Source organism: Silene latifolia, chromosome 4, assembly GCF_048544455.1.
Source record: "Silene latifolia isolate original U9 population chromosome 4, ASM4854445v1, whole genome shotgun sequence".
Lineage (NCBI taxonomy): Eukaryota > Viridiplantae > Streptophyta > Magnoliopsida > Caryophyllales > Caryophyllaceae > Silene > Silene latifolia.
The window spans coordinates 34,330,297-34,350,533 of NC_133529.1; positions in this window are offsets into that span (position 1 = coordinate 34,330,297).

Consider the following 20,237-nt stretch of genomic DNA (forward strand, 5'->3'; position numbering starts at 1 on the left):
GAAGGAATTAAACAGATAGAGAAGAACAGCTAAGACAAACGGTTCACCATAATCATCCGGCCGAGTAATCTAGGTCTCAAGTCAATGCAGATGCGGTCTAAGGGGTAGTGAATGTCACCTTTCGGTCCTTAATTCGCCCTAAAGTGTAAACAGCTTAACTTTCGCCCTCACTGCAATACTCTATTGTTCGCTACTAGTCTACCTTTTCCAACCTTTCGGTCCAGGTCAAGGATCACTAAGAATTAAAGGTCTAACTGCGTCGACTCAATTAGGCAATTACAATTAATTGTAGCATTTAAACAACAAAGACAGTACCAGCATTAACCTAATAAATCGATTACTCTCCCTTCATATTACGGATCCCCTATAGTCTTAGCATAGGACAATTAGCTGCTCATAACCAATGAATGATCGATAATGACGAATTGATAATTAAAATTAGACATGGTGATAAAACTAATAAGGATTCCAATAAAACAACTATGATAACAATTAAAGAGAAGAAGGGATTAAAGCAATAAATAAAATTAGGAATAAAAGTAGAATGTTAATACCAATCGTGTTCCAAATCCGAGTAGTAAGGAGTAAAAGAAGGGCAAAATCCCAAGTACAGTAACAAGAACTAGAGTAAAAACCAATGTGAGAGAGTAAGAGAGGAGTAACGTAATTCCTCTTCCAGTCTTATACCAAAACCTAATCTATGGACTAATTACAAAAGCCCATAAGTAATTTAGGCGGAATTTGACTAAAACACAAGAAACCATTCGATCGAGTAGATTACTACTGCTCGATCGAACAAATCATCACCAAACCACTCGATCGAGCACCTCTTGCAAAACCTCCTCGATGGGCTCCTTAAACTGGCCGATCGACCAGTCTTGAGTACATAAAGCATTCGATCGAATAGTGAACCACTCGATCGAGCTATATAGGCACGTTAGGACTTGAATTGCTTCCCGAACTCAGCTCACGCGTCTTCCAAGTGATAGATTTCCAAGCTCCGGCTCCTTATTTTCCATGAATGCATACAATTGGGACAATTAAGGCTCGATTTAGCTCCTCTTCGGTCAATCCCTGCAAATTACAAATAACGGACCAAAGTAGAATATTCGGGGGTATTTGTAGCCAGATGCTACATAAAAAGCACAGAAATGCGTGTAAAAATGAGGTGAAAACCTTATATAAAAGACACGCATCAAATCTCCCCAAACCAAACCTTTGAAGGAAATGTAGATTCATATACATACTAACATACTCATATATGTCGAAATTAATTTGTCATAAAATTAAATGTGGATTTTATGCATGCAAACAATATAATAAAATAGAGAAGAAATCATATCCTTACATTATAATTTCGGTTCAAATGGGCACAAAAGAGATCTCCTTCTCTTTTGTTCTTGAGCTTTCCAAATGGAAGAACAAGGATTCAAGAGTAGAATCCCTCCCAAAAGCATATACCCAAGGAATACATCTTAATAAACCAATACTATTTAGATCTAGTAATAATAATGGTTTTACAATAAAATTGATACAAATAAATTGTATTTTGGCTCTTGATTATTTCGGTCAAGAGGGGTGTTTTTGTGTGATTTTATTTCTCTAGATTTCACAATATTTAGAGAGTATATAAATTTTCTCACACTAGAAAAATTATCATGTTGAATGAATGAATTAGTTAGGAAAAGAAAACTCTTTCTTTTCTCTTCATTATGGCCGAAAATTTGGCCTTGGTAGGTTGCCCAATAGCTTTCATTTTTGCTCTTCACAAGAGACCAAGCATGCAAAGCCTACTACCTAGTTTCATGATTGTGTTTCCATTTAAAATAAATAACACAATATAAACTATAAACCCACCCATATTTTCGGTTTTAAGTATAAAATGGAGAAACCATTTTATTTTGTCATTTGTCAAATTTGTCACATGTAACATGTTACATGACATGTTACAATGCAATGTATTTTTATCATATTAAAAATCAACATACTCATAAAATATGTCATTTACAAAATTGACTAGTAATTTAATTACATTACCAAAAATGTTTCTAAATTATAAACTACAACATTCGTATTTATAATAATTTATTCATTCCGTTTCAATTGTTTCGTAAACAATAATTTCATCTAAGTAATAAAATAATTCGATTACTTAGACCGTGTCTTATTTAATCATATTTACAATAAGATACGTAAATTATACTCACAAAATCATCCGTCAATTTTAAGCAATTTAATTAACTCGAATCGGTATACGATTAATTAAATAATCAATTAAGAGTATTTCCCTATAGGTATGACCTAAGGGGATCAAGCGATCACCACCATCATACTAATGTCAAACTCTAGTCACCCAATCATTACCGTTATGTAGAGTTTCGTAAAATATTACATCCCACATGTATTCTTAAAATGAGATTTAATAATGATATTTAAATCATGTTATTGTTGAGGACACATTTCCCAACAATCTCCCACTTGTCCTCGACAAGTGTCGTCACCAATTCTCTTGTCCTATTACTATCTCCCACTCAATGCAAGGTGTCTTTCGTGTCGTACTTGCAAGTGATCATATCGAGAGTGGTTTCCTCGGAGAATAAATCGATTGACCGGACTTATCTATCATAGATACTTTAGCGTCCACGCATTTCCATTTCATTACTCCTCGAGTGGCCCCGAGATATTGTTATAACCGACAAGGGGGTTTCTATCGCACTTATTCCCTTCGACTAAGCCATCATAACCCAAAATTTGCCCATTTGACCCCATTTACGAAGGTCGTAGTAACACAAATCAAAGTTAATTTGAAACCGTGCCATCTTAGGTGAATAGTCTTTAGTCAAAAGAATCGACTCATTAGAATACTATAGCAGCTCTCGCCACGACCAGGCTATTTAAATTTGCCAGAACTCTATAAGCGGTCATTAGGCCCGACAAAATGTTCCTAACAATTGTTTATGTGATCGACTAGTCATCTCACATGATCGTATGGCACTTGAACTTACCATCAATCGCATCACACTCTAGTCAATTCGAGACGTCACCTCATACAAATGACTATGGGCGAATACAATGCTAATCCGTGTTCACTTTAACGGGGTTCAATTGTCTCTACAACCCATTTGGATGTAACAAAGTATAATAAAAGAGTTTTAAAGTAAAACTCGAACGACAAATGTGATTATCACATATGAATAGTCAATGCCTGATTACTATTTCATATTCTATAATCTAATTTGATCTTGTACGTAGTTGTTCATTTCAATTTAATTGAAATGACATGACTCATCATGTTTAGCCTTTGAGAAGGCTTTGGTTAGTAGGTTTTATCAACTTCTTGTACCTTACTCAACCTTACTACATACTCGTTTTCCTTTGTAATGTATACATTTGCATTACAAAACTTTTCGAGTACGTGTCGAGATCCAATCAAGACATAGGCCCTCTAGCCTTAGAATAGCTCCCACTTGTTTTCACTAGTCTGCGGGACCCATCCCTCTTGCACATCTCATGATCGCAAGTGTACTCAATTTCCGTTATAAATATCTCTCATTGTTCTTTATTTCCTAGAACGATTCTAGAAAATCTACTTCTTAATTAATATAGCCATAATGGTATCTTAACCATCTTAATGTGTTTTGATTATGGTTTTGTCGGAAACCATGCGCAATCTCAATTGTCAATTGTCACTTGTGTAACACCCTTACACAATATTGCATCATAAACACTTTGCTTTATAGCCTTAATGCTTCTGTAAGCACTTAAGGGTAATCTTTATGGCTTACTTGGTAAAGATTACTTAAATTCGATTTTGAAAAACAATTCATCATACTCAAAGTATATGAAGTGTTCTACATCATTTTCTATTTAATTGATTTGACAGCGGAAGCAAATGGAATCAATCAAATATGTTCAAATTAATTGAACTAGTCATGAATCTTATCAACATAAGACTTCTTATTGACGCTAATATCATGTGGATTTATCTTCATAAATCCGGATAATAAAGATGTATTATAATACTCCAAAAGTCTTATATCATTCGCAATGATCAATATGTCATCCACATATAAGACTAATTAAAACTTCCGTAACTCCCACTAAACTCCATGTATAAACACAACTTCTCGACTTATCGAGAAAAGTTTTATCACATGATCAAAATGTTGACTCCAACTCATTGATGTCCTACTTAAGATTCTCTCTTAAGTTTCACATTATCTTAGGATTGCAAGAATCTATAAAACTCATGACATGTATTGAATACATTCCTTCTGTTGAAGAAGTGGGTTTTAGATTCACTTGCTGTATGCATATCCTCATAATGAAACACAATCCCTAAGAAGATCCAAATAGACTTAATCATTTCAATTAGTGCAAAACCCTTTGCAACCAATCTTGCTTTGAAATATCTCTTTATTAGTGCAAAACCCTTTGTCACTAATCAAGCCCTTTCGATTCGGATTTTCATGGCTCTAAGCCTTGTATTGAGTTGTGACTTAAACACTCTTATGTAAGTCATATGTTCATTACTTTTTAGAAGTAATCAACTTGAATCAAACAATTTCTTTTGTAAGTTATAAGCTCTTTACTTTCTTAAAAGTAGCATGAATCCATCATTTTCAACAATTTGACGAATTTAACCTCCTAGGTTTTAAAGAAACAACATTTTACACAAAATTTCTCATGACCAGTTTCTTGCGACATAACATTCTTTGTGGCTCTTAAATAAATTCTCCCACTCTGTCTTCTAGAAATAAACTTGTATTTTAGAAAGACAGCTTCACGAGCCGCAAACCCGTCGTACTCGTGATAATTGAAAAGGGAAAAATGAGCATTTGTTTCTTGTGAAAACTTACAAACATGGTACCCTTACCATTTCATATCTCATATGATTCGTTTTAGTGGAAAAATAATTTAGACAAAATGATAAAATCCCCAAAGGGATCAAGTAACTCAAAGTAACTTGATCGAAGTCCAAACCTTATCGAATAGCGTTTGAATTCTTATCCAACCATACATTATCCCATAATGCGTGTTAAGAGAGATTAATTTGTGATACTATATCACAATTCATTTGGCTTATATCAAAGTCTTCACTTTGATAATCCCATCACGATTAAATCGTGATTCCTTGAACTCTTTGAAATTCTTCAAAGATTTCTCTATTTACCTTATTAAGTGAACATATTAGTGTCAACTTAAATCGTTGGTAAAAGATAATGATCAACCTATTTTGGATCGTTGATTTACAACCTCGATCTCCTTTTCAACCAAAAGGCACGAGACATCTTGCTTTGAATACAAGATACGCATATACCATTAACAATCTAATGGTTTCAAGAGTACTCGATAACTCTTTGCGTCAATCATTCCAAAATTTAAGGTTTAATCTTGGGTTACCAATTTTGAGTCTTGCATCATCTTCATGATATATTATTCTAGTTTGGTTTAGAATATATTCACCTTGATAATGGGCTAGCCATACATCAAATCGTGGTGTATAGGGTCACAAAAGTGAAACCTCTTTTGTATCTTAACAAGTTTATATTCTTATTTAGAGTTAATGCACTTAATAGTCATAATTAAGTACAACTTTAAATCCAAAAACTAGATTGAGTACACAATTACTCTATCTCTCGACTTCATTGTTGCTAGTCGTCATATTCTAATCATCCTATGTATCAAACATAATGATGAAAACCACCACCGGTTTCTAATATTGACGAAGTAATACTAGCAAAACTTATGTTTAACCAAATAAACACTTAACGAAGAAGGTCCCATTAGATGTCACACAACTAACTTGTTGATTCTTCAATAATTTGGGGTAGTTTCCTTTCTCGTGTCTAACATTTAAGACAATGGAAACTTTATCGGTCGGGATTGATAGGTTTAGTATCGTCATTCTCAACAACTTTACCTTTAACATTACCTTGTATCAATTCCATTATAATCTTTACTTCTTGAACCTCGTCCTTATCTTAACGGTTTAAGAGAATGCTCCCACTTAATTCAATGAGTCTTTGCTTTGAGAAGCAAAGTTGAATTCATGAAGATCACTCTTCATTTGTTCGTTTTAGTCTTAAAACTTTTATTGAAGTGGTTGCGTTATTTTGGTCAATTACGAATTCTGACAAAACTAATTACCAAAACAATTTATCGCTTTAATGTACTTAATTCATTTAAGTACATGAAACATAGTCCATTGTAAGTAGAAGTGTTAGTCAAGAATCAAAAACCTGTTTGATAATGAATAACTTTAATCTATACTCTTTACAAGAGATCCTTAGCAATGGTTAATACGAGGTCTTTAGAAGAAAATTCAAATTTTGTCTTTAGTTACGATGTTTTAATGGAGTTTTGAATCAAAAACGAAATGATATCGTATATGAATAGTGGTAAAGAAATAGAACAATATAAAAACAGAATAGTGGAAAACTTAACATTTATCGTTTTAATAATAATACTTGTAAATAACAAGTAAAGCATTTACATAGTGACCTCTACCCAACTATGATAAATGATTCCAAGACCCAAATTCATATCGACTTAGGCACGGTATGGCCGATGAAACCCTTATCAATATAACTCGGTGGATTAACGCTTTAATCGATTCTACTTTTAGAACTCTTGGTCGATAAAATTACTCTAATATTTATCTATAGCCCGGAACACATGCAACTACGGTCGCGAATACTTCCGTTGAGCTCAATCCAAATTTCGAATAAATGTGTCCATGATCCAAATCCACATCAACTTGGGCACGGTATGGCCGATGAAACCCTCATCAACATGAATTAGGTGGATTGACATTTATCACCCACTTCCCCTACGTAACAAGGTTTGTACCCCGGTAGGGCCGAGTGCACTCCCTCATGAAATAGGTTTTCATGGTTTCTACTATTTGGTAAGGTTATGTCTCAATTGTTTTGTTTTAGCGAGAGGTCATGTCAATTTATTATCTATCACGTTTTAAGTGAACTAAAGCGGTGAACTACGATAATTGTAATTGACACGGTCGATAAACTCGATGAGATGAGGATGCATGTTTAGTTATGGCGATTTAGCAATGCATGTGACATAAAATAAAATGCAAGCATAAAATAAATAAATCCTAGTATGGCCTTTCCTAAAAAATAGAAAAACTCTTTAACTATTACATATTCGGAAACCAACTCCATTGGTCCCTTGAACTTCGGTTGTGGCACGCATCTCGAGGTAACACCGTCTTTATGTATCGCCATTCTTGAAGAAATCCGTCTTTGGGAACTCCGGAATGAATAAAATTACATAACAAATTACATAATTTCCTATTATACATTTGTAACTAAAATAAATTAAATGTCGAAATTAATTTGTCATAAAATTAAATGTGAATTTTATGCATGCAAACAATATAATAAAATAGAGAAGAAATCATATCCTTACATTATAATTTCGGTTCAAATGGGCACAAAAGAGATCTCCTTCTCTTTTGTTCTTGAGCTTTCCAAATGGAAGAACAAGGATTCAAGAGTAGAATCCCTCCCAAAAGCATATACCCAAGGAATACATCTTAATAAACCAATACTATTTAGATCTAGTAATAATAATGGTTTTACAATAAAATTGATACAAATAAATTGTATTTTGGCTCTTGATTATTTCGGTCAAGAGGGGTGTTTTTGTGTGATTTTATTTCTCTAGATTTCACAATATTTAGAGAGTATATAAATTTTCTCACACTAGAAAAATTATCATGTTGAATGAATGAATTAGTTAGGAAAAGAAAACTCTTTCTTTTCTCTTCATTATGGCCGAAAATTTGGCCTTGGGTAGGTTGCCCAATAGCTTTCATTTTTGCTCTTCACAAGAGACCAAGCATGCAAAGCCTACTACCTAGTTTCATGATTGTGTTTCCATTTAAAATAAATAACACAATATAAACTATAAACCCACCCATATTTTCGGTTTTAAGTATAAAATGGAGAAACCATTTTATTTTGTCATTTGTCAAATTTGTCACATGTAACATGTTACATGACATGTTACAATGCAATGTATTTTTATCATATTAAAAATCAACATACTCATAAAATATGTCATTTACAAAATTGACTAGTAATTCGTAATTACTCGTACCAAAAATGTTTCCAAATTATAAACTACAACATTCTGTATTTATAATAATTTATTCATTCCGTTTCAATTGTTTCTGTAAACAATAATTTCATCCAAGTAATAAAATAATTCGATTACTTAGACCGTGTCTTATTTAATCATATTTACAATAAGATACGTAAATTATACTCACAAAATCATCCGTCAATTTTAAGCAATTTAATTAACGTCAGATCGGTATACGATTAATTAAATAATCAATTAAGAGTATTTCCCTATAGGTATGACCTAAGGGGATCAATGATCACCACCGCCGCACTTAATAATGTCAAACTCTAGTCACCAATCATTACCGATATGTGTGGAATTGACGTAAAATATTACATCCCACATGTATTCTTAAAATGAGATTTAATAATGATATTTAAATCATGTGATCGCACTATTGTTGAGGACACATTTCCCAACAACCTTTGCTTGTCCCCAAGAAAATATGAATGCAACTAAGGATGAACAATGGAACGGGACCAACGCATCAGCTACAAATCGTCCACTAGAACCAATTTAATGCGATAACATGACAAAGTGGCAGTGAAAAGTGCAAACGAGTTAAATTAATGTTTCAAACTTACTGAACCGTCGACCTTGCAAGACTCAAAAGATATCGGACTCTCACGGGTCGCTCATCACTCAAAATCAGGCACAAGGTGAGTATAAATGTGAAAGATAGGAAGAAATCAAACACTCACCTAACTCGACCTATAAGAACATGCATGCAGTTAACATGAATAAAGTCTCTACAACCGTACATATGCATTCCAACCATACTAATGACCAAGACACGTGCCGAGGACTTACATTTGGGTGAGTGAGGTAATGGGTAAAAAGGGGCTAAAATGAATTTTGGATATGTGGGGTTAATAGCCAGGCTAGCAACAACGGATCCAAATATAAACTGCATCCCAACTTCGTACTCATGACAGCAGATGAAACGGTGCAAAATTATGCACTAAACTCACAAAACACCAAAAATCGTCAACTCCCCATAAAATATAGATAAGGCATGGGAGTGTGAATCATTATACAATTCTCATTCTTTTTCATATGTAATTTTTCTTTCTTTTCCTTCTTCTTTTCTTTTTCGCATTTTTCGCTTTTCATTCTTTTTTTTTTTTTTTTCATCATTTTTTTTTCAACAATTCGACATTTTCCTTCTTTTCTTTCTTTCCCTTCAATTCCTCCACCATCTTCTAAAGTCAGATAAAATAACCATATTGCAATAAAACATTCCGAGAACTACTCTTTACTAGCTCAGCTAGGGTAGGAAGTATTATAGAAAGTAGTTGATAGGACAAAAAGGCAATTTGGTTATGTGAGGCTCATGGGTAGAATGAAATAAAGGGAACTGCCTCTCCTAACACGTGTCACCATCCACAGACCGAATGCATACAGGTATTAAGAAGATTAGACTCATGCTTATGCAAATTGATGTTACATGTCTTAAAGAGAGTACTACTCACATCCTAAATAAAACCGGTCATGAATGTCACCAGTTTAAAAGCTCTAACCTCAGAATGTAATGTAGCTTGCCGACATAATGAATCAAGTCTATTCGTTCAGATAAGGAGGAAACAAAAACTCGTAGATTATGCACATAATCACGCCAACTAAATGTCAAGAATATGCAGGGCTCAAGTAAGGGTTCAAAGTAGCGTCAATGTTCAAACGTTCCGACCCAAAATTAAACATGAAATTGAAAATTTGAAATTTTATATGATTTTTTGAAGTAAAACAAACAACAATGCATGCGGAAATAATAAACATGGAAGCAGAAATGCAAGAAAACATGCAGACACAGATATGGATGCATACCTCCCCAAACCAAACCGTACAATGCCCTCATTGTACCAAAAATAGGGAAAGAAATGCAAACTGAAAGGAAAAGGAGAAGTGGAGTCGGAAAACTTACAAAACGTCGTAAGGAGGGACCTCCCCAAACCGACCATGAACATGGGAGGTCAAAGAAAGTCAAGCAGTAGCTCCATAGACGTAAAACAACAGCTGGGAGTCAAAACCACTCGACCGAGCTCTTGGAACAGCTCGATCGAGTGAACCAGTGCACAGGAAGGGCTCGATCGAGTGAAAAACCACTCGATCGAGTAGGCGTGAGTTTGGTTCTGGTCGATCGAGGACATTATCACTCGATCGAGTGAAAACTGCCTCAAAAAGTGCTCGATCGAGCACAATATCATTTGATCGAGTACTTTGACCTGCAAAACACGCATTAAAAGCAAGGAAAAATACATAGGAAGTTCATAAAACAGCGTCTAAAGTTCAACGTAAAGCTAAAGAAAAATAAATAGTTCAATAGAAGTACAATAAAACAGTCCGGGCTGCCTCCCGGAGAGCGCTGGTTTAAGAGGTCCCGCACGACCTTTCTGGCATCAATTAATCGGGCGCGTCGAGCTCGTCGAAGCGCAAGACTTCAACGCGATTGTCCGCCGGTCGCCTCATGGTAATGCTTCACATATTGGCCATTAACCTTGAATCTACGCCCCTCGGAATCTTCAAGCTCCACAGATCCAAATTTGGTAATGTGTTGTCACCGTATAAGGACCACTCCATCCGGACTTGACTTGCCAGAAATAGTCTCAACCGGGCATTAAACAAAGCACCTTTTGCCCAACATGGAACTCCCGAGGTAGGATTCTCTTGTCATGCCATCTCTTTCTCTTTTCTTTGTAAATCATGAGTTTGTCATAGGCGTTAAGCCTAAACTCCTCCAATTCATCTAGCTGCAAAAGACGATTCTGACCACACAACTTAGGATCATAATTAAGCTCACGAATTGCCCACCAGGCCTTACATTCCAATTCGACAGGTAAGTGACACGATTTCCCATAAACTTGACCTATAAGGTGACGCACCAATTGGTGTCTTAAAGGCGATTCTATAAGCCCATAATGTGTCATCTAGCTTAAGACTCCAGTCCTTCCGTGATTTAGAAACTACCTTAGACAAGATCTCTTTCAACTCGCGATTAGAGACCTCTACTTGACCACTAGTTTGGGGATGATACCCCAAACCACGCCGGTGTTGGACACCAACTCTAAAAGTATGGAAGTTAGTTTCTTTTCTTTGAAATGCATCCCCCCATCACTAATGACGACCCTAGGGACATCAAAACGGGGGAATATGATCTTTTTAAACATCTTTATCACGGTCTTAGCATCACAATGGGGTGAAGCAATTGCCTCAACCCATTTTGACAGTCTATGACTACTAAGATGTACTGTTACCTTTTACCGGATGGGAACGGTCCTTGGAAATCAATGCCCCAGACATCGAAAACCTCAACCTCTAGGATGCCGTTTTGTGGCATCTCATGTCTCTTTGAAATATTCCCTGATCGTTGGCAAGCGTCGCAAGCTGAAACAAAAGACTTAGCGTCAGCAAACAAAGAAGGCCAGTAAAAACCAGACTGAAGTACCTTAGCCACGGTGCGCGATGGACCGTGGTGACCACCATATGAAGAGGAGTGATAGCCTTCCAGGACTATTTTGGTCTCCCACTGCGGAATACACCGTCTGTAGAGACCGTCTGCATATTCCTTAAACAAGTAAGGATCATCCGGAAATATCGCTTAGCGTTATACAAAAACGCTTCTTTTCTTGATGAGAAAGGCGGCACTTGCCACCGACAATGAAGTTAGCTATATCTGCATACCAAGGTTCTTGGTTAACAATAGACGATATAACAGCAATCAAAGTATCGTCAGGAAAAGAATCATCAATGGGTAGAGAATCTTCCCCTTCTTGTCGCATCAGTCGCGACAAGTGATCAGCTACAACGTTCTCAGCTCCTTTCTTATCCTTGATCTGAAAATCAAACTCCTGAAGAAGGAGTATCCATCTCAGTAGCCGTGGTTTAGCCTCCTTCTTAGCAAGGAGATGCCTCAAAGCTGCATGGTCAGTAAAAACAGTGACTTCTGACCCAACTAAATAAGTACGAAACTTCTCTAAGGAATAAACTACAGCTAACAGCTCCTTCTCAGTGGTAGTGTACTTCACTTGAGCCTCATCCAGAGTTCGACTCGCATAGTAGATAGCATTCAAGGCTTTGTCTTTCCTCTGGCCAAGCACCGCTCCTAGTGCATAGTCACTCGCATCACACATGATCTCGAACGGCAAGTCCCAGTTGGGAGGCTGTATGATCGGCGCAGAGACTAAAGCCTGCTTTAACCTGTTAAAAGCATAAAGACAAGCATCGATAAACACAAAAGGGGCATCCTTAGCAAAGAATCGTGTAAGTGGTTTAGCAATTTTGGAGAAATCCTTGATAAACCGGCGATAAAAGCCGGCGTGACCAAGGAAACTCCTCACCCCCTTAACATTAACGGGAGGTGGTAATTCTTTGAATCACTTCCACCTTTGCTTTATCAACTTCTATTCCCCTATCATAAACCAAGTGCCCTAAGACAACTCCCTCGTTGACCATAAAGTGGCACTTCTCCCGATTCAAAGACAAGATTGACCTCAATACAAATACTGCAACACTTTCTCAAGGTTAGACAGATAGTTAGAAAAATCACTTCCATATACATTGAAATCGTCCATAAAAACTTCCATGATAGACTCAATATACTCTGAAAATATCCCCATCATACACCTTTGGAAGGTGGTAGGGGCATTGCACAAACCAAAAGGCATTTCGTCGATACGCAAAAACACCTTTAGGACAGGTAAATGTAGTCTTAGCCGATCGTCGCGGGTGGATAGGGATCCGAAAGAACCACGAATACCCGTCTAAATAGCAGAAAAATTTATGAGAGGCTAACCTTTCTACCATTTGATCAATAAAAGGAAGGGGAAAGTGATCTTTCTTAGTGGCGGCATTCATTTGTGTCGTAGTCTATGCACATCCGCCAACCGGTCACTACTCGAGTAGGTATTAATTCATTCTTCTCATTCTTAACTACAGTTGTCCCTCCTTTCTTCGGGACCACCTGTACTGGACTCACCCATCTAGAATTACCGACAGAATAATAATACCGCATCCACTTCATTACCTCGGCCGTCACGACATCTTGCATCTTCTCGGTTTCACGGCGACCGACCCTGTCTCGCAAGGTTTGTGATCCTCCTCCGGCTCTATCCTGTGCATACAAATATCGGGACTAATCCCCGTGATATCGTCCAGTGAATAGCCCATTGCTTTCTTGTTTTTCTTAAGTACTGACTAACAAAGAGGTGGTGATCATCACTAAGCTGGCACCGACAATGATTTGGATATTGCTCTGTATCGTCTAAGAAAGCATATTTAAGATGAGAAGGGAGAGGCTTACGTTCCGGTACCTTTACCTCAATGGAGCAAAGAGTGCTAATCATTTGTTCCACCTGTTCTCCTTCATGCTCATCTAAATCATCAACAAGCAAATCCAATGCAGCGTCATCGTCGTGCCGGGCTATCTCGCACACTCATTAAAAAGCATAAGAGCTTCTAGTGGGTCCTTCATAAAAGAACCCGACCAGAAGTCATAAATAGACTCGTCAATGATATCGACCGAATAGCAAGTGTCCTCTATCATTGGGTGGGCTAAATCTTTGGCAAACTGAATGTGATAGCGTCATCCCCTCGCAAGAGTCGACGTCCTTGTCGACATCAATAACAAATGACCCCAGTGTACAAAGGAATGGTCTTCCTAAGATAATTTGGGTCCGAGTGTCCTCGCCTATATCCAAAACAATGAAATCTTGGGATGTAAAGCTTGCCTATTTTCACAGCACGTCCTCTAAGACACCTAAGGGCCTCCTAAATGATCTATCGGCCATCTCAGTAGGGTAATGTTAGTCACTTTGAAATGACTCATCTTCGATTTCTTGCGAGACAGAAGGGGCATGACACTGACACTGGCACCTAAATCGCAAAGGGCCTTATCAATAACCATATTGCCTATGACACAGGTAATAGAAAAGCTGCCCGGGTCTTTCATTTTTGGAGGGGCCTTATTCAACAGCAAATTACTAGACTCTTCCATAAATGAAATCGTCTCAAATTCACTCAAATTTCTCTTACGCGTCACAATATCCTTCATAAACTTAGCGTAAGTGGGTACCTGAGTAACAAGTTCGGAAAAGGGGACAGTTACCTGGAGGTTCTTCACGACGTCCACAAACTTACCGTACTGCTGCTCGATTTTTGCGTCCTTCAGACGACTTGGGAAGGGTACCCTGGTAGCGATGAGTGGCCTCGCAACTTTTTCTTTACCCTTATCAATGCGTGACGTCTCCACAGCAGGGGAAGATGACACGATGGCGGTATTAGATAGTAAATTAGGATCCCCGCCACTTAAAGTACTGGATCGAGTACTTTTATCAGTCGATCGACCAATTGCTTTTCCTATTTCACTCGATCGACCATGTTTATCACTCGATCGAGTGATTTCTTCAGCATAGTTACTCGATCGAGTAAGATTGTCACTCGATCGACCAACATTGAATTCTGCACTTCTCGATCGACCACTATTTTCACTCGATCGAGTGATTTGATGAGTTGAACTGCTCGATCGAGTAGAAACGTCACTCGATCGAGTGTTTACAGCACACGCAGCGAGTATTTCCTTCAAAAACTCGTCTAAATCATCATCCGAGTTATCGTCAGCTATCAAAACCTCATCGTCTTCATGAGTGAGGTCATTTTGAAAATTCATTGCACTGACTGGTTCGCAAATTGGAAGAAGCTTGGCTTGGTCTGTCGCGAGTGTTAACTGCGCGACTTGTTCTTTCAATTCCGATATAACCGTTTCAGATTGCCGTGACATCTTTGACATACTCAACATAATGGACTTTAATTCGGCAATTTCTTCTCTAGCAGAGGGAGAGACCGGCTGTGGTACTGGCGTAGAAGGGGTAGAATCATTCTTGATTTCTTCATACAGCTGGGAGAAAGGAACTCCCTGCTTGTATTTCTGGTAGGCAAGAACGCGCTCAACACTTTCCATGCATAAGATAGGGTCATGCCCTTCCGCGCCACATCTACCACATGGATCTTTATGCTCCGTAATAGTAGGCATCTTGGCAAATAAACTTTCAAAGCAACAACTACCTGCAAACTAATCAAAACTTTGCAGAAATGAGATCAGTCTCAAGGAATGAATTCCTTGAGACGAGGGACAAACTTAATTAAAGCAACAAGTTTGCGCCACCTCCCCGGCAACGGTGCCAAAATTTGACACGTCTGTCGCGTACCTGTCAAAAATAACCAACTGGCTCTAACTAATATAGCTAGGGAAGTCGGGTCGAATCCACAGAGAGGTAGGAAAATGTCAGCTAAATCTAAGTTCGTCAAGTAACCAAATTGGGGGGTTATAAAATGTGATTTTCTAAACTAAAGAGAATAAGGAAAGAGAATAAAAGGAAGGAATTAAACAGATAGAGAAGAACAGCTAAGACAAACGGTTCACCATAATCATCCGGCCGAGTAATCTAGGTCTCAAGTCAATGCAGATGCGGTCTAAGGGGTAGTGAATGTCACCTTTCGGTCCTTAATTCGCCCTAAAGTGTAAACAGCTTAACTTTCGCCCTCACTGCAATACTCTATTGTTCGCTACTAGTCTACCTTTTCCAACCTTTCGGTCCAGGTCAAGGATCACTAAGAATTAAAGGTCTAACTGCGTCGACTCAATTAGGCAATTACAATTAATTGTAGCATTTAAACAACAAAGACAGTACCAGCATTAACCTAATAAATCGATTACTCTCCCTTCATATTACGGATCCCCTATAGTCTTAGCATAGGAAAATTAGCTGCTCATAACCAATGAATGATCGATAATGACGAATTGATAATTAAAATTAGACATGAAGATAAAACTAATAAGGATTCCAATAAAACAACTATGATAACAATTAAAGAGAAGAAGGGATTAAAGCAATAAATAAAATTAGGAATAAAAGTAGAATGATAATACCAATCGTGTTCCAAATCCGAGTAGTAAGGAGTAAAAGAAGGGCAAAATCCCAAGTACATTAACAAGAACTAGAGTAAAAACCAATGTGAGAGAGTAAGAGAGGAGTAACGTAATTCCTCTTCCAGTCTTATACCAAAACCTAATCTATGGACTAATTACAAAAGCCCATAAGTAATTTAGGCGAAATTTGACTAAAACACAAGAAACCATTCGATCGGGTAGATTACTACTGCTCGATCGAACAAATCATCACCAAACCACTCGATCGAGTGGTAATAAACCACTCGATCGAGCACCTCTTGTAAAACCTCCTCGATGGGCTCCTTAAACTGGTCGATCGACCAGTCTTGAGTACATAAAGCATTCGATCGAATAGTGAACCACTCGATCGAGCTATATAGGCACGTTAGGACTTGAATTGCTTCCCGAACTCAGCTCACGCGTCTTCCAAGTGTTAGATTTCCAAGCTCCGGCTCCTTATTTTCCATGAATGCATAAAATTGGGACAATTAAGGCTCGATTTAGCTCCTCTTCGGTCAATCCCTGCAAATTACAAATAACGGACCAAAGTAGAATATTCGGGGGTATTTGTAGCCAGATGCTACATAAAAAGCACAGAAATGCGTGTAAAAATGAGGTGAAAACCTTATATAAAAGACACGCATCACACTACTTTATCCATGTCATGACGTATCATTCCAATTTCGAAGTCGTCGTCTTCCTCATGATCCTCTTCATCATTAACCTGTGTATTTGAAACAAAGAGACTAGATTCGTCAAATATTACATGAATGCTTTCCTCCATTTTCATGGTTCTCTTGTTATATACTTTGTAAGCTTTAATATGATTGGAATAACCAACGAAAACACCTTCATCACTACGAGCATCAAATTTTCCTAGGTTGTCTTTTTCATTATTGTGCACAAAGCATTTACTACCAAAGTATTTTAAGTGAGAGATGTTAGGTTTTCTTCCTCGTAGTAATTCATAAGGAGTTTTCTCAATGATTTTTCTAATCATGATGTGTTGATGGCTTCTGCCCAAAAGTTCCTTGGCACTTTAGAGCTAATGAGCATGGTCCTAGCCATATTTTCAAGAGTTTGGTTCATTTGTTCCACAACCCCATTTTGTTGGGGGTTCTTGCGGCCGAAAAATTATGGCTAATACCATGTTCATTGCAATAAGACTCAAATGACAAATTCTCAAATTCGGTTCCATGGTCGGATCTCAAGGAGACAAGTTTATAACCAAATTTGTTTTGGACTTTTTTAACCCAAATTAAGAATTCGTCAAAAGTATGATCTTTAGAACTTAAGAAAAGAAGCCAAACATATCTTGTAAAATCATCTACAATGACACAAATATAGCGACTTCCACCTTTACTAACAATACGCGTAGGTCCACATAAGTCTATGTGAATGAGTTCAAGAGGCAAGGAAGTGCTAACGACCTTTTTGGATTTAAAGGAGCATTTTACTTGTTTACCTTTAACACAATCGTCACAAAGTGATTTAAACTCAAATTTGATGTTAGGAATGCCATCAACTAGATCAAGCCTCTTGAGGGTATTAAGTGTTTTAGCATTTATATGACCAAGTCGTTTATGCCAGAGCCAAGGGTCATTCTTTTGAACACTCATGCATGACAATGTTTGACTCGACAATGAATATAAGTTAGTTATGTAAACATCTTTGACACGTTTACCATCAAGAATAAGTTCTCTAGTCTTTCCATCAATTATTCTACATTCACTAGCAAGAAATTCAACGATGTTACCTCGATCACACAATTGTGATATGCTTAGAAGATTGTGTTTCAAACATTTGACAAGCAACACTTTGTCGACACATAGTGACTTTGACTTACCAACTTTTCCAATACCAATGATTTCACCTCGTTTGTTGTCACCAAAAGTCACCATGCCACCATCGTAGGCTTCTAGCGAAAGGAATTGGCTTTCATCTCCCGTCATGTGACGAGAGCATCCACTGTCTAAGTATCAATTGCTGCTGCCTTTCGCTAATGCCTATAAGAAATCAAACGTTTAGTTTGGGTTCCTTCTAGACAACGACTTTCTTGACTTCTTTCTTTTTAATCCAAACTTGTTTAGCCGCTTTAGTGCTTCTTTCTAAGTCAAGGACTCTCTTTTCACAACCATTGAATTCATGACCAGTTTTACCACAGTAGTTGCAAATAATGTATTCGGGAAGGCCAACATACTTTCTTCTTCGAAAATCAATCTCGCTTGGGTCCTGGTTTCGAGTGCAACAGTGCGTGGTACTGTTGCATTTGAAACCAAGTCCAGCATTTATTGCACGATTTTCGTATTCTTGAGACTGTTTTAGAAGAAACTCCAAGACATTCTGACTTCCTTCCCATTTCAAATAAAACATTTTAGCCTCATGTAGCTCTTTGGTTAGTGTTTCAATTTTAGCAAGATGATTAAGATTTAGTTGACCTATTTTGTCGAAAGCATGTTTAGCATGTCTTACTTCATCACTAAGCAATAAGCCAATTTGCTCAAGTTGCTTGTTATCTCTTTTACACAAGGTGAGGTAAGCTAGCAGAGAGTCACATTCCTTAGTTAGTGAAGACACATGTTTTCTGAGAGTCTCAATTTTCTTTATAGACTCAGATGCAACAGTTGCATCATCTGTTGCATGGGTTTGTTCAGCCTTTTTCAGAGTTTCAATTTGAACAAGAAGGTAATTGTTTGATTGTTGCATTAGATCTAAAGCACTTTTAACAAGACTTGACTCGTCATTCAACATTTCAGCAATTTTGACAAGATCCCCTTTTTCACTTTCACATGTTGCTAGATCAATCAAAAGTTGGTCACGTTCTTTGGTTAGTGAGGACATAGTTTTGACGAAGGACTCGTCTCCTTTTTTAGACACAGATGCAACATTGCAGTGATCTGTTGCATGTATTTCATCAACCTTTTTAGCAAGAAACATATTCTGTTTTCGGAGCTTTTTAATCTCCTTCTCAAGACACGATGATGAACTGGTTGATCGACCTCATTTAGACATTCTTTTAAGCCAACCTTTTCTTCGGCTATGTCTTCAATTTCAGTTTGCATAGCCTCTAACTTATCGTTTTGGACATGACACTTATCAATTAATTGGTCTAGGAGAACACAAATTTTGTCTTTAGAGAAAGATCGAACCTTGTTCTTGAGTTTATTTAGCTCATTGTCTGAATCTGAATCTGAGTCCACGGAGTGAGCCATAAGACATTTGACATTTTCTTTCTTTGTTAACTTTGGAACATCATTGCTTGATTGAGAGGAGATGCACATTTTGGCATCCAATTCTTCCTCAAGTTCGTCGACCTCCTCGGAATCAGACATTCCCCAAATGGATGTCATTACTTTGCTTTTGTACTCTCTTTTAGCAAACTCACGCTTTTCTTTAGATTTAATGTCGTTCCACTTTCGGCATTCTTTGATTTGGTGACCTTTGTCACCACATTTGAAGCAACCAACAGTGGAACTAGACTTCCTTTTGGGAAAGCGTCGTTTGCTAGTATAGTTATTGGACCTTTGTGAGTTTCGACTATTAATCATGCCAACAATGTTTTTAGTGAACATTGCAAACTCGTCATCTTCATCCTCCTCATCACTTGAGAGAGCATTGAGAGCGAGTCATTTCCCTTTAAAGCTTTCACCAGAGCGCTTCATGAGAATTAACTCATGAGCCATGAGTGAGCCCATAAGTTCATCAAGGGACAGCAAGGAAAAGTCTTTAGCTTCCCCAATAGCCGTAACCTTCGGTTGCCATTTTTCAGATAGGCTACGAAGGATTTTACGGACTAAATCCTCGGATTCGAAGTTTCTACCTAGACTCTTGATGTCATTAATAATACTAGACAAACTTGAAGACAAACTATTAATTGACTCATCTCTTCCCATGTTGAACATCTCATATTGTTGCATGAGAAGATGGACACGGTACTTTTTGACTTGTGACGTTCCCTCATAAGCAAGATTTAGAGTGTCCCAAATTTCCTTTGCCGAGTCACATCCGGATATCCGGTTAATCTCTTGTTCACCGATGCCATATTGAAGGATGGACATGGCTTTAGACTTTTTCTCGACTTTCCTATAATCGGCTTCAACATATTTGTCCTCACTTTTGAGGGACTTAGTGCCATCGGCATTAG